This window comes from Protopterus annectens, chromosome 3.part0 (genome assembly GCF_019279795.1).
Source record: "Protopterus annectens isolate FY-2018-M chromosome 3.part0, PAN1.0, whole genome shotgun sequence".
Classification (NCBI taxonomy): Eukaryota; Metazoa; Chordata; order Ceratodontiformes; family Protopteridae; genus Protopterus; species Protopterus annectens.
Genome location: NC_056731.1, coordinates 432749685 through 432763009, shown reverse-complemented (window position 1 = coordinate 432763009; position 13325 = coordinate 432749685).

The following is a 13325-nucleotide window of genomic DNA, read 5'->3' as shown; positions in this document are numbered from 1 at the left end:
TATATTGTATTACCACTAGAGGCTGAATAAGAGAATTGCTTCCATTAACACATTTCATTAGAAATATTCATTAAGTCCTGGTGAGAACAAAGCACTCAGTTTGATGATCCATTTTTTCTCTTTGTCGTTCCAACAATTGATGCCAACCTGATTTATTATTTCTGTTATCCTGTATTTTGTCAATAATCGTAAAATTAAAGACTGCATTATGATGTTTCTCAGAGTGTTTATATAAAGCATTTGTTGGTTTCCTGACCCTGATATCACTTAAGTGTTCTGAAATTCTGAATTTAACTGGTCTTGAGGTCTGTCCCACATAAAAGGCAGAGCAGCTGCAAGTGACCATATAAATGAACCAGTCTGACTGACAATTTGCAAAGAATGAAATATTGAACATTTGCCCAGTATTTTTGCTAGTTAATTCACGGGTCTTCAACATCCTTTTACAGTGGGTACAGTGACCACACAGAAAACAGCCTTGCAAAACCCCACCATCTAGTTTTGACTGTACTGAATGCATATCAGATGTCTGCACATGTTTATAATTACTCATGTATGAGCCAAGATATTTGCCCCTTCTAAAAGAAAAATGACATGTATCATCTAAAATTTCACATAGCCTGGTATCTGCTAATAAAATATTCCAGTGCCTGCGGACACTGTTGAGTAAGACATCCATATTTCTGCCATAAGTAGTGATTAATATAATTTGTGAATTGTTGTCTGATATTTTATCCCTATATTGAAGTAAATAAGCCCTGTCCTGATTGGATGCCCAGTGTTTGGCCTGATAGATGTCCCCTCTCCTGTAGCCCCTCTGCCTGAATCTCCTAACTAAATCTTCCTCATAAGAATGCTAAGTGGCTGCATCTGAACATATCCTTTTGATATGTAAAAACTGTGACTTTGGAATGTTTCTGCATATGTGAGGAGGATGAAAGCTGGTAGCATGGAGTAAGGAGTTGAACTGGGGGTGTTTATGATAAACCTCAGATGTTAATGTGTGATCAACATTTCTGATTACTAACACATCCAGAAAAGTAATTCTGTCCGTATCAAAAGTAGCTATAAAATGAATCCCCTATTTATCATTCAAGAATTCAACAAACTCCTGAAGATATTCTATATCTGACCTTCATACTAACCAGCAGTCATCCAAATATCTTCTCCAAATGTCGATCTCAGCTAAGTAGATGCTGTGAGCCCTATCATAAATCATTTGTTCCTCAATACAAGCCATAAAGAGATCGGCATATATGGGGGCAAAGGAGGCCCCCATGGCAATTCCTTTAATCTGTAGATAACAGTTGTTTTGGAAATAGAAAACATTTTTATTCAAAACATAATCTGTTAAACAGAGTAGGAAGGTATTGAAGCCCGGTTGATACAATTCAGACCTAAGTAGCCAATATTCTAAAGCCTCCAAGCCTGCCCAATGGGGAATGTTTGTGTATAATGCAGAAACATCCAAAGTACACATGAGCCACCCTGCCTCCAACTGCATATCAGAGATGACCCTGAGAAATTTGGTGGTATCTTGGATCCTTGCTCTAACTCATTTTAGCAAGGGTTTGAGATTTACAGTCAGGAACTGGGATAGAGGTTCAGTAACTGAACCTCTGCCAGAGACAATTGGTCTACCCAGTGGATTTTGTAAACTCTTATGTATTTTAGGTAAGAAGTATATATACTGGCTGGAAGGGTCCCAAGCTATTAAATGGTGAAGTGTGTTATCCGTTATAATCCCCTCTTCCTTAGCAGAGTTCAAGAAACAATCTGTTTCTTGAAGCCGGTAGTTGGGTCACATACCATTTGTGTATAGTAACATTTATCGGAAAGTTGTCTCATTGCTTCTATGTTATATTGTGACCAATCCTGTACCACTATAGCCCCACCTTTGTCTGCTGGCAATATTACTAGTTTATGATTAGCACCCAATTCCTGTATCATATCCAGCTCATATTCTGATAAGTTATTAGATTTCACACGGTGCTCCCTATAGTTGAAATGTAGATCTTTGAGAATTGAGTTCTGAAACATGAGTACAGTAGGATGCATGGGTAGAATGAAATTGGATTTATGATATTTAAATCCATGTTGTGATTCTGATTCAGATGCTGTTTGGGGAAAAAGGTTTCAGGTTAAGGGATCTGAAAAAAGAAGAGATATCCTGTGCAAAGGTGTCTTCAGGCACATAAAAACCAGGTACAAAATTTAAACCCTTACTGAGTAGTTTGACATGAGTAGGGGACAATTCAACAAAGGAAATGTTCAGTACATTATTCTGTTCTACTTCTGTACCATGAGCTTGAGCAGCTCTTCCGTGCTGTCTCCCTCTGCATTTCCTACCCCCTCCCCCCGCTTTTGTTTACCTCTAAAAGGATAGGTGTATTACTTTTCTTGGATGCTGGTGAATCTGTGACATTTTGTGTAATGGACTCTAAACCAGAGGAAGATTCCTCACCTGAATCATCATAACTAGATAAAGCTGATTTCTTTAATATGGAATGTGGTCTCTTTCTTTTGAGCACCTTCATGTTCATAGGTTCAAATCTCACATGTTTGGTAGTGGAATAGGGATGTCCACCCTCGTGATCAGTTACATCTCTATGAAACTTTTTCATTTTCTTTTCTTTAAACTGTTGCTCCAATGACAAGATCCTGGCTCAATTTCTTTAAACAATTATTAAAACCCTCTTGACCCTTCATATTTCACAATATCAATGCACATGCATGTGATATCAGATATATTCTTGTCAATGGTTCTGTCATAATATGATGCTAGGGTTTTGACAAATTCCATAGATGCTTGATGTCACACCTCAGCCCATTGCTCTAAAAGGGTTGTATCAGCATCAGGAACCAGGGGTTGAATCCGTACCTTCAAACTTCTGGGTAAGATATCTTTGGCTATGTATGCCTTAAATAATTTCGCATGCCATACATTAGCCCTCAGGGCCCTCATATTTTTGTTAAGTTTGTGAAATTCAACTTCACACATATTTGCTTATGTGGTGCTTTCAGGCCCATTCTGTATGCTGTTATTATTTAGTCCATAAACTGCCAAATCATCCCTATCCGATGATAAACCTTTAAGCAAGTTAGTAAGATCCATTTGTGGGTCAGTCGCCCATATATTTTGGTATAAAAAAAGAAAAAGAAAAAGATGAGCTACAGTTGGACTGTGATATTCCCCAAATAATAGTCCAATTTAGAAAGTTAATAATGAATGGCAATCCAAGCAACAGTACTCATATTCGAAAATGTTATGTGCTTAAATATATTGAGCACATATACAGTTGGAAACAATGCCAGACACTGAATATTCGTTCACATATATATATATATATATATATATATATATATATATAAAACCACTGCTTCCTAACTATATCAAAAAAAGACTGAGGACAATATTAGCCCCTGCTGGACCATATGTTACCAAACACTATACATATTCACTGGCAAAATGGATATCTACATGAAGCCCAAAGTGATGAAAAACATGGACAATAATAGCCCTTGCATTAAGTTATAACATTCCTCTATTAATCCAGCAGTGCTATACCCACAATCCAAAATATCAAACAAAATTAAAATGTATCCTCATATCGCTTAAGGACAATAGTAGACCCTGCATAAAAAAATTACATAACCAAAATGCAAATATTATGCAATGCTAATTCCTAAGTGTCTGGTCACCCCAAGTATACCTAGTAAATGTTAATTGGTTGCCATTCAATATCTTAATTTAGGTAGGCAATTATCCAGTCCAACATATAACTTATTAAAAAACAAAAGAAGTGAACCAAAAATGGATATCCAACCTCCAAAGGTATATCTATAATGCTAAAACTTCCAAAAATGAGACCCCTAGTTTAGGGATGCAAAGTAATCCTACCTCTATATTGTATTGTGACTATCTTGCAAGAAGGACTAGATTGCATATATTATTCAAAAATCCGTCTCTGTTAATAGATGTGCCAAAAGGTATTAAGAAATCCCCAAACTATGAAATATATCATAATATTCTTTACAAATCCCTTGAGACTCAGTTTGTACACAGAGAACAGCTGCAGTTGTACATTAGTCTACATAAGCCCAACTTATAAATGAACTGTGTTGTATATGCTATAATTTAAACCAACATTCGCTGTTTCCAAAAACAAAATGGCATCCTGAATGACGCAATTCAATAAAGTATAACAAGTTTCAACAGAGAAATAGCACAAACACACAATTGCATATTATATCATAAACCATATTAAATGTCCCGTTCTTATAACTGAATAGAGAATAATCCACAATTATTCCAGCAAGATAATCATGTATCCAAAGAAGCAATTCACTAGAATAATCATGCGTATATACGCCAAAGTTGAGATGTAGGAATATCTTGATTGAAGATTCACTCAAACACTGATGTTCCCAACAACCGAATAATGTCCAGGTCAATTTAGTACTAGTTGTTATATAAATCCACAGCAAAGTATCATAAACGACCACAAAAAGTAGTAGTTTGTTTGAAAGTTGCCCAAAATTATTCTTAATATACTCCAAGCACATAGAACAAAATGTGCTTTAAGTCCATATGTTATCAACCATGTTTCCCTTAGTTCCAGTTGTGATAGTAATAATCCCAAGGCTCATAAAGTTATAAAAAACTGGCTTGAATGTAGGACAACCCCAAGGAAAGTGTATTTAACATGTCAGGACACAAATAGTCAAGCATCCATACAAAAACCAACACTAGTGACGTATCTGTTATAAGTATTATTAACCCCAGAAGAAAAAGACATGATCCACAGTCCCTGATACAGCGAATGCAGTCATCTGTGTCAAACGAATGCAAATTTTTATGCAAAGCAATGAAAGCATATATCCATGCTAAACCTCTTTCAATTCCTTTTGTTTACAGGATGAAATTAAAACGTGAACATACTCCAGACCGCCCAACTGGGAATAACTGGACCAAGAATGCCTCCAATGTGAAAAAGTTTGTTTTCTTTTTTCTTTTTTCTCCTAAAAAGTAAAGTGCCCAATGCACAAAAAGTCACAGACCAACATCAGGGGGGAAGGAAAATGCTCCAAAGAGAGATGAGCCCCTGCAAGTATGGTAGCTGCAAGGCTCCAAAAGTCCTTGAGCAAAACCAAAAATGCAGAGCCAGCAAATCGTGACAGAAAAGTTTATTGATATAGAATAGAAGAACAAAACAGACCGGTTTCAGCTGTAAGTTTATCAAGCCTTCATCAGTGTACTAAATTATAGTTGCAACCATTCTCCTTTTATATTGCATCACCACTAGAGGCTGAATAAGAGAATTGCTTCCATTAACACATTTCATTAGAAATATTCATTAAGTCCTGGTGAGAACAAAGCACCCAGTTTGATGATCCATTTTTTTCTCTTTGTTGGTCAACAATTGATACCAACCTGAGTTATTATTTCTGTATTTTGTCAATAATCGTAAAATTAAAGACTGCATTATGATGTTTCTCAGTGCGTTTATATAAAGCATTTGTTGGTTTCCTGACCTTGATATCACTTAAGTGTTCTGAAATTCTGAATTTAACAACTGCCTACTAAGCACCCTGTCATATGCTTTGTCTATGTCCAGAAAGACACAAATCAGCTCAACCTTCTCTGTACTACTCCAGCAACATTCTCAGAGCAAACATTGCATCTCTAGTGCCCTTACCTGGCATGACAACATACTGCTGACCACTACTCATCACTGCCCTGCTTAACATAGCTTCCACTACTCTTTCCCATGACTTCATGCTGTGACTAATTAATGTTATCCATTTGTAGTTACTACAGCTCTGCACATCAACCTTTTTCTTAAAATGGTATACAAACACTTTCTCTCCACTCCACATGCAACCTCTCACTTTCCACGATATCATTAAACAAGCTGGTAAAAAACACCACTGCCATGTCCCGTAAACACCTCCATGCTACCACAGGTATGTCATGTGGGCCAACAGGCTTTCCAGTATTCATCCTCTTCATAGCTATCCTTACTTCCTCCTTGGTAAGCCATTGCACGTCCTGATTCACCATACCCACATCATCCAACTTTCTCTCTCTCTCATTTTCTTCATTCATCAGCCTCTCAAAGTGCTCTGTCCATCTGCTCAACACACTCTCCTCGCGTGTGAGTATGTTTCCCTCATTATCCTTTTTCTAGCTCAGTTCTTCTGTCTAGCCAGCTGGTACAAGTCCTGTCATACCTCCTTAGTGTCTAACCTGTCATACAAGTCATCATATACTTCATCCTTAGCCTTTGCCACCTCTCTCTTTGCCATGCACCTAATCTCCTCATACTCCTGTCTACTTTCCTCATCACTATGACAATCTCACTCCTTCATCCACAACCTCTTTCTCTGTATACTGTCCTGTACTTCCTCAGTCCACCACCAGGTGTCTTTGTGCTCCTTCCTCCATCCACATGTCAGACCAAGCACCTTTCTAGCCATCTCCCTTAGTAGCTCTGCTGTACTTACCCAGATATTTGGTAAATCGTTACTGCCACACAGTGCCTGTCTTAACACTTCCCTGAACTCCAGATCACAATCACCCTTTTCCAGTTCCCACCATCTGATCCTTGGTGCTGCCCTCACAGTTCTCCTCTTCTTGATCATCAACATCATCTTACAGACCAAAAGTCTCTGCTGCCTAACTAAACTTTCCCCTGTCACCACTTTACAGTCTCCAATCTCCTTCAAACTGGCCCTCCTACTTTGGATATATTCCATCTGTGTGCATCTCCCTCCACTCTGTTATGTCACACTATGCTCCTCCCTCTTGTTATAGTATATATTCACCACAGCCATGTCCATCCTTTTTGCAAAATCCACTACCATCTCACCATCTGCATTCCTTTGCTTAACACCATACATACCCATCCCTTCCTCATCCCCTCTGTTCCCTTCACCAACATGGCCACTGAAATCTGCCGCAATCACCACTCTCTCACCCTCTGGGACAGTCACCACCATGCCATTCAACTGACTTCACATTTCTTTTTCTTATCCGCCGTACAAGCAACTTGCATACCATATGCACTAACAACATTCATCATTACACCATCCATTTCCAGATTCATAAACATCACTCTATCAGACACTCATGTCATCCTCCAAAAACACCCTTGGCATACCATTCCATCAGGATATCCCCTACCCCCTTTCCCCTCCCATCCACACCCTGATAGCACAATTGTGACCTGGCTCCGATACACCTAGCTGTACTCCCCTTCCATCTGGTCTCTTGCACATACAATATATCCACCTTCCTATGGTCATCATATCAGCTAGCCCTGTCCCTATACCAGTCATACTGCCAACATTAAAAGTTCTTACCCTGACTACCACACTCCTAGCCTTTCTCCTCTCTTCCTGCCATATGACTGTTGGACATCCTCCAGGGTATGTCTGTCAGTGCAACGGCTACTGTGCTATTGAATGACTCGAGTGTGTTACATCAATATTATGACAGTGTCACTAATTATGTCCTATTGCCCCCCCCCCCCCATGTATGTATGGTGTCCTACAGATGTCCTGCTCTAACGGGTTGAGAGGGATGTTGGGCATCAGGAGTGTGAATACAGTGTGCCATATTGGCATAGAACAGACATGTATATCAGGTATTACCTGTGCACATGTCAGTATGAGTAGGTGTATCTGGCCACCTCATAACAACAGACATGGGATGCAAAATGTCAGTTAAATAAGCTGTACATGTTGTACACGTGTATAATCTTAGTTACTGTGCATCCAACAGAGTGACATTTCTACAGCTACTAGTTGTTGCATTGCCCTGACACAGCCATGGGTACTACAATAAACATGATTATCTGTTTGAAATTGAAGAGGTATCCAGCTGTATTATGACTGTGTGTCTATGCCTACTACAAACAGCTATATGAACATCAACATAGCTGTATGGACTCAGCAATACCTTACTCGCAAAACCTGCCTCCACCAAAGTAGGGTAATCCCCTTTTCTGGACAGCAGCAATACACAAACCACAGACTTGGCCCCTATATTGGCTGTACAGGGCAAATTAGGAGCTGGCACCAACTTGGTATCAAGTCAGCCTTTGTCTGATCAAGCGTGTAAGGTCAAAGGTGGAGTACTGTAAGGCTAACTATGAGTACAAATTGGACACATCCACCAAGACCAATCACAAGGCCATCTTCACATATGTCTGCAATCTCAGACGCAACAAACCAACCCCCCCAGTAATGGTGGTCAATCAGACCGCATACACATACAACATAGCTACAGCCAACCTACTGCAGATAGGGAAAACATCACCCCCTGGCTCAGCATCACTATAGGTGGATATGCACAGCACCCACACACCTCCTCTCATCACCAGTGAGCAGGTAAATATTGCCTACTGAAAGGCAACAAATGTAAGTATCCATGGGACCTGATAACATCCCTGTCTGCATCCTACATGAAATGAGGCATGTGTTCCCAGCTCCATTCCACACTGTAGTCACACCAAGCCTTGGCACCATCCACACCCCATCCACTTTGAAAATGGCCAATGTCATTCCTCTACACAGACATGAATGAGGAGTAGAGGATTATGAAATTAACTATCCCTCATTGTGGGAAATATGACACATCAGGGCCAGCAGTGCAATGCAAGCAGATACAGTGCTGATAGATTACAGGGGTATGTTGTGGTTGTGAGTGGTGGCTACTGGTATTCAATGTAGCTGTGCAGGTTCTTTACATACTGTTGCCAAATGTATGAGGTCCTGTGATGTGTTTCCCTTTTTATGTCTTCCAGGTGCAATGTCGCATTAGCAAAGGTATACCTTCTCAGCAGCCGAGACAAATATAATCATAGAAACCATACTACAGAACCATGTCATAATGTTTGTCTGGGGCCCGCAACATCTGTGGGAGAGGACTGGCCTGTGGGATGACTTAGTCCACAGGGCAAATGATGTCAGCCTGCATGCACATACATACGAGCAGGTCCAGCATCATGCAAATAACCTCATATGCCATGCCTGGCAAATGGCTGCTGCAGTGGCCAGGGACCACACAGCCACAGGTGGGGGCCCAGCCATGCAGTCCCCACTGAACCTTGGGCAACCCATCCCAGTACAACATCAGGGTACAGACCCTACAATGCTGGAGGTGGGTGGCACCCAGACAATGGACTAGGAGTGTGCAGGTAAGGCCCAGGTGTAGATTACTAGACTAGCAGACATACTTGTATTTATAGAGTATCTATGTGCATGTGTCAGGTCAGATTGCAGTTGTGGATGGGGTTATCCCAGAGCTCTATATTGTTAGTTACATGTAGTAAAACTGGCTGCAATACATGATATTGAGGTCCGTGTGTCATACATGTCACCATTTGGGTACTGTGTGGTCTGTGTAACAGATTTGTTCCACCTCACCTGTAAGCATGTGTGTGTGTGTGTGTGTGTGTGTGTGTGTGTGTGTGTGTGTGTGTGTGTGTGTGTGTGTGTGTGTGTTTGTGTGTGTTTGTGTGTGCACATATGTACCAGCCAACCTCAGAGTGCAGGTATTAACGTGCATATGTTGTCTTCCCCTCACAGGTTGCAATGGGGTTTGGGCTCCCTCCTGCTTGGAAACTAATGTCATTATCTCTGCAGACTCTGACAATGATGATAGGAATAATGAGGTACAGGTGGGGTTGTCATGGGCTGAATCTGTGCCATTGGTTGGCATCCCACCCTTGTCCACACCACCCCCTCACACAGTGACAATGCCCACACATGCCTCGTCACAAGCGGCCACAGATGATGGACAGTTATCAGGTGGTGGCATTGAACAAGCTAGTGTGGTGACTATGGCAGGTGTGACTGTTGACACTGGCCATAGCCAGAGTGCAGGTGATGTCCCACACAGGCGGATGGACAGGGGTGCTCACAGGAGGATGGCGGCTCATCAATCCGCTGTCGCAAGTGCCACAGCAGGAGTCACCAGATGCATGCTTTGAACTGTCATGGATGCACAGGCAAGTAGTGAATGCCACACCAGACAAATACTCAGGGTGGTGGATGCAACACTTCCTGATTTACATGGTGACATACATGACCTTGTTGAGGCAACACATCAAAAGATTGAGGTCATGAATAGATGGTGGGGTTAGACCTTGGCAATTCTCAACCATGGCATGTCTGTGCTGCAGTATGTGGTGGCAGATGGACATTGGCCATGTGGACGTAAGTCAGTACCAACAACAGCTGAAAGTCTATGGGGACATGCACCTTCACACTCCCATTGTGGCAGTGACACCAGCACTACCAATGGAGGGTTGCTGTCTGCATTACACTGGAGCAGGCCATGGGGACATGGTATCCCGTCAGGGTGACGGATCCAGCAGACAGCAGTCACCATCAGGAAGCAGTAATACATCTGGACTTGGGCCTGGTGGTGCCACTGATACCCCTGGCAGGACCAGTTCCCCTGTTCATGGCTGGAGACAGTGAACTGGACACCAACATTAGACATCTACATCTCAAGATGCAGCCACTTGAAGCACTCCTCAAAATGGAGAACATTGACATTTGTGCTGTAACGGAGACCTGGTTTACAGCAGCAGACAGCACCCCTGTACTACCAGCCTATAACTCATTCCACACCTGTCAGCCCCAAAACATGGACCACAGCTACAAAGGTGGTGGTGTCTCCATATTAATAACAGATATGCACACATCCAGAGTAGTATCCCAGCATAATGCATCTGAGATACTTCAGGTACAACTGACATTGGGTAATGGTGCAATCCAGGTCATAGCCTGCTATAGGTCCAAATCCATGTCCCTAGACTCTCAATCCACATTCCTCAACTCCCCAGAAACTATCAAGGTCCAACTGAACACTCTCATACTAGGAGAGTTCAACTACCCCTCCATCAACGGGGTAAGATACTAAAGCACCAATACACTGGCCGAATGCTTCCTGGAATTCATCAGTTCCAATGTCCTGGACCAGCTCATTCTGACACCCAGTAGAGGAAGCAACATCTTTGACCTGTGTTGATTAGTAACATATGGGATTGTTGCTTGACAACAGTAGTCAATCACTACCTGGTCAGATCCAGCATAGTGTAATCACCATGAAAATCCACATCTCATACACACCCCGTGCAAAAGTAACCACCTTGAAAAACATCTCCAAAGCTAACTTTGGCCTCATAAGAACAGAGGTGGCTAACTTCACAGCACCCATGCCAATGGAAAATATCCGCATGACTGATGACTCATGCACAAATGCACTGCACAAACATGTACATCAATGCATTGAACTAGCAATACCCAACAGAACCATGACACTCTCCTCCAAACACCGGAGGCCAATCTGGTGGTCCCCTGCCATCAATAACCTGTAAAACAGGAAGAAGAAACAGTTGCAGCAAAAGGTGGAGTCCCAAGAGTGGTAAAACTCCCTTATTAGCCTCAAGAGATCCCTCATGAAATCATCTAAAGCCACATATGATAGCATAATTGCAGCAGACACTGATAACAATCACAAATCCTTTGTTAGTGATATCAAGAACCTTCACACCAATACCCAGAAGTGCTCTGAGTTACTGCACAATGCTATCTCCTATACTGAACCAACAGATATTGCCAACATTCTTGCCAACAGATTCAGTGCCAGCTTTACCCCTCCCTCCCTAGGGGAACAATCAGAATGCCAGAAGAATGCCAAGCACCCAGGATTACTGCCACTCTGGTTACATCTGCATTGTCCATGGGCAAGAATACAGCTTCTATGGGACCGTACATTATCCCTGGCTGTGTTCTAAATGAAATATAGATACCTGGCACCACATCTGTGTACCCTGTTCAGTCACAGCCTCACCTCAGGCTTTGTCCATCCCAAATGGCGCACTGCTACAGTCATCCCTCTACATAAAGGTGTAGCAACTACAGACCCTGGAAATTAACAGTCCATTACCCTGATAAGTCTGATATGTACAGCTATAGAGCACATCATCATGGACCTGGTCGACAAACATGTAGGTAATCTCCTAACTCTGGACCCTACACAGTTTGGCTTTGTGAAAGGTAGATCATGCCTGCTCAACCTGGTTAACTTCTTTGAGTCAGTCATCAAGGCTGTGTATGACAATAAGGCACTACATACAGCCTACATCAATCTGGCCAAGGCTGTTGATACCATTCCTCAGTCAGGAATTATGGATGAACCCACCAAACTAGGCGTCAACCCCTATATCACTGGGGGGTTGCAAATAGGCTCACAGATAGAATACATAGTGTTAAAGTAGCAAGCTCCAAGTCAGACTGCCAGCCAATCATGAGTGAAGTCCCACAGGGATCAGTCCTGGGTACAGTCCTGTTCAGAATGTACTTCTCAGGAGACCAGGCCAACACAAAGGAACTCTGGATAACCAAGTTCACAGACAACTGCATACATGGAACCATCATTAACTCTACATGTGATGGAGACATCCTACAGAAAGGCCTCACTGAGACCACTGACTGATGTGGAAACCATGGCCTAAGGCTCAACACCACAAAATGCATCATCAGCCCCTTTGGTAAAATCTCAATTCTGACTAAGTACCATTGATGGGAGCTCACTGAACACTGTAGGCATTATAAAAGATCTGGAGAAACAGGTTGACAGCAACCTCTCCTTTAACCACCACATTGCCAGTGTGGTCAGGAAATTCTTCTATGTGGCACATCTCATTAGCAAGGGTTTTGTATTCAGAAAGAAGGAGGTCATCTTCTCTGTGTACTCTTCCCTCATTACACCAATCAAGCATAATAGCCCGTTTGGCATGTACTTCACTAGACACCTGCAACAGCTGGAGAGGCCACAGAAGTACCTCATAATGAGGATCCTAGGCAATAAACACATGTCCTGCACAGACAAACTCAACAAACTCCAGCTATTCTCAGTCTCATATCACCTACTTAGAGGTGATCTATGCTTGACTTGCAAAGCCATGTCTGACCCAGCTCTTTTACAAATGCTACATCTAAAGACATCCCAATCTCTCTGCACCACATACTGCAGGGAACTCGCCACAATCAACAGAACATGCTGGAGGTATAGGTTCCTCACCCAGAGACTGTACATGCCCTGGAATAAATTTCCCCATACATGTCAAACAAAGCACCTAGATGACCCTGTTCCAGAGATATCTTGATGAGTGGATGGGTAATAGAATGTTCACCCCAGTGATCACTCCAGTGGCACTACTTGATGGGGTCACTGGGAACTAAAGTTGGGTGGCACAATGGCAGGGCACTTCTATGAGCTAGGTTTGTAGCATCTCCAGAGCCAT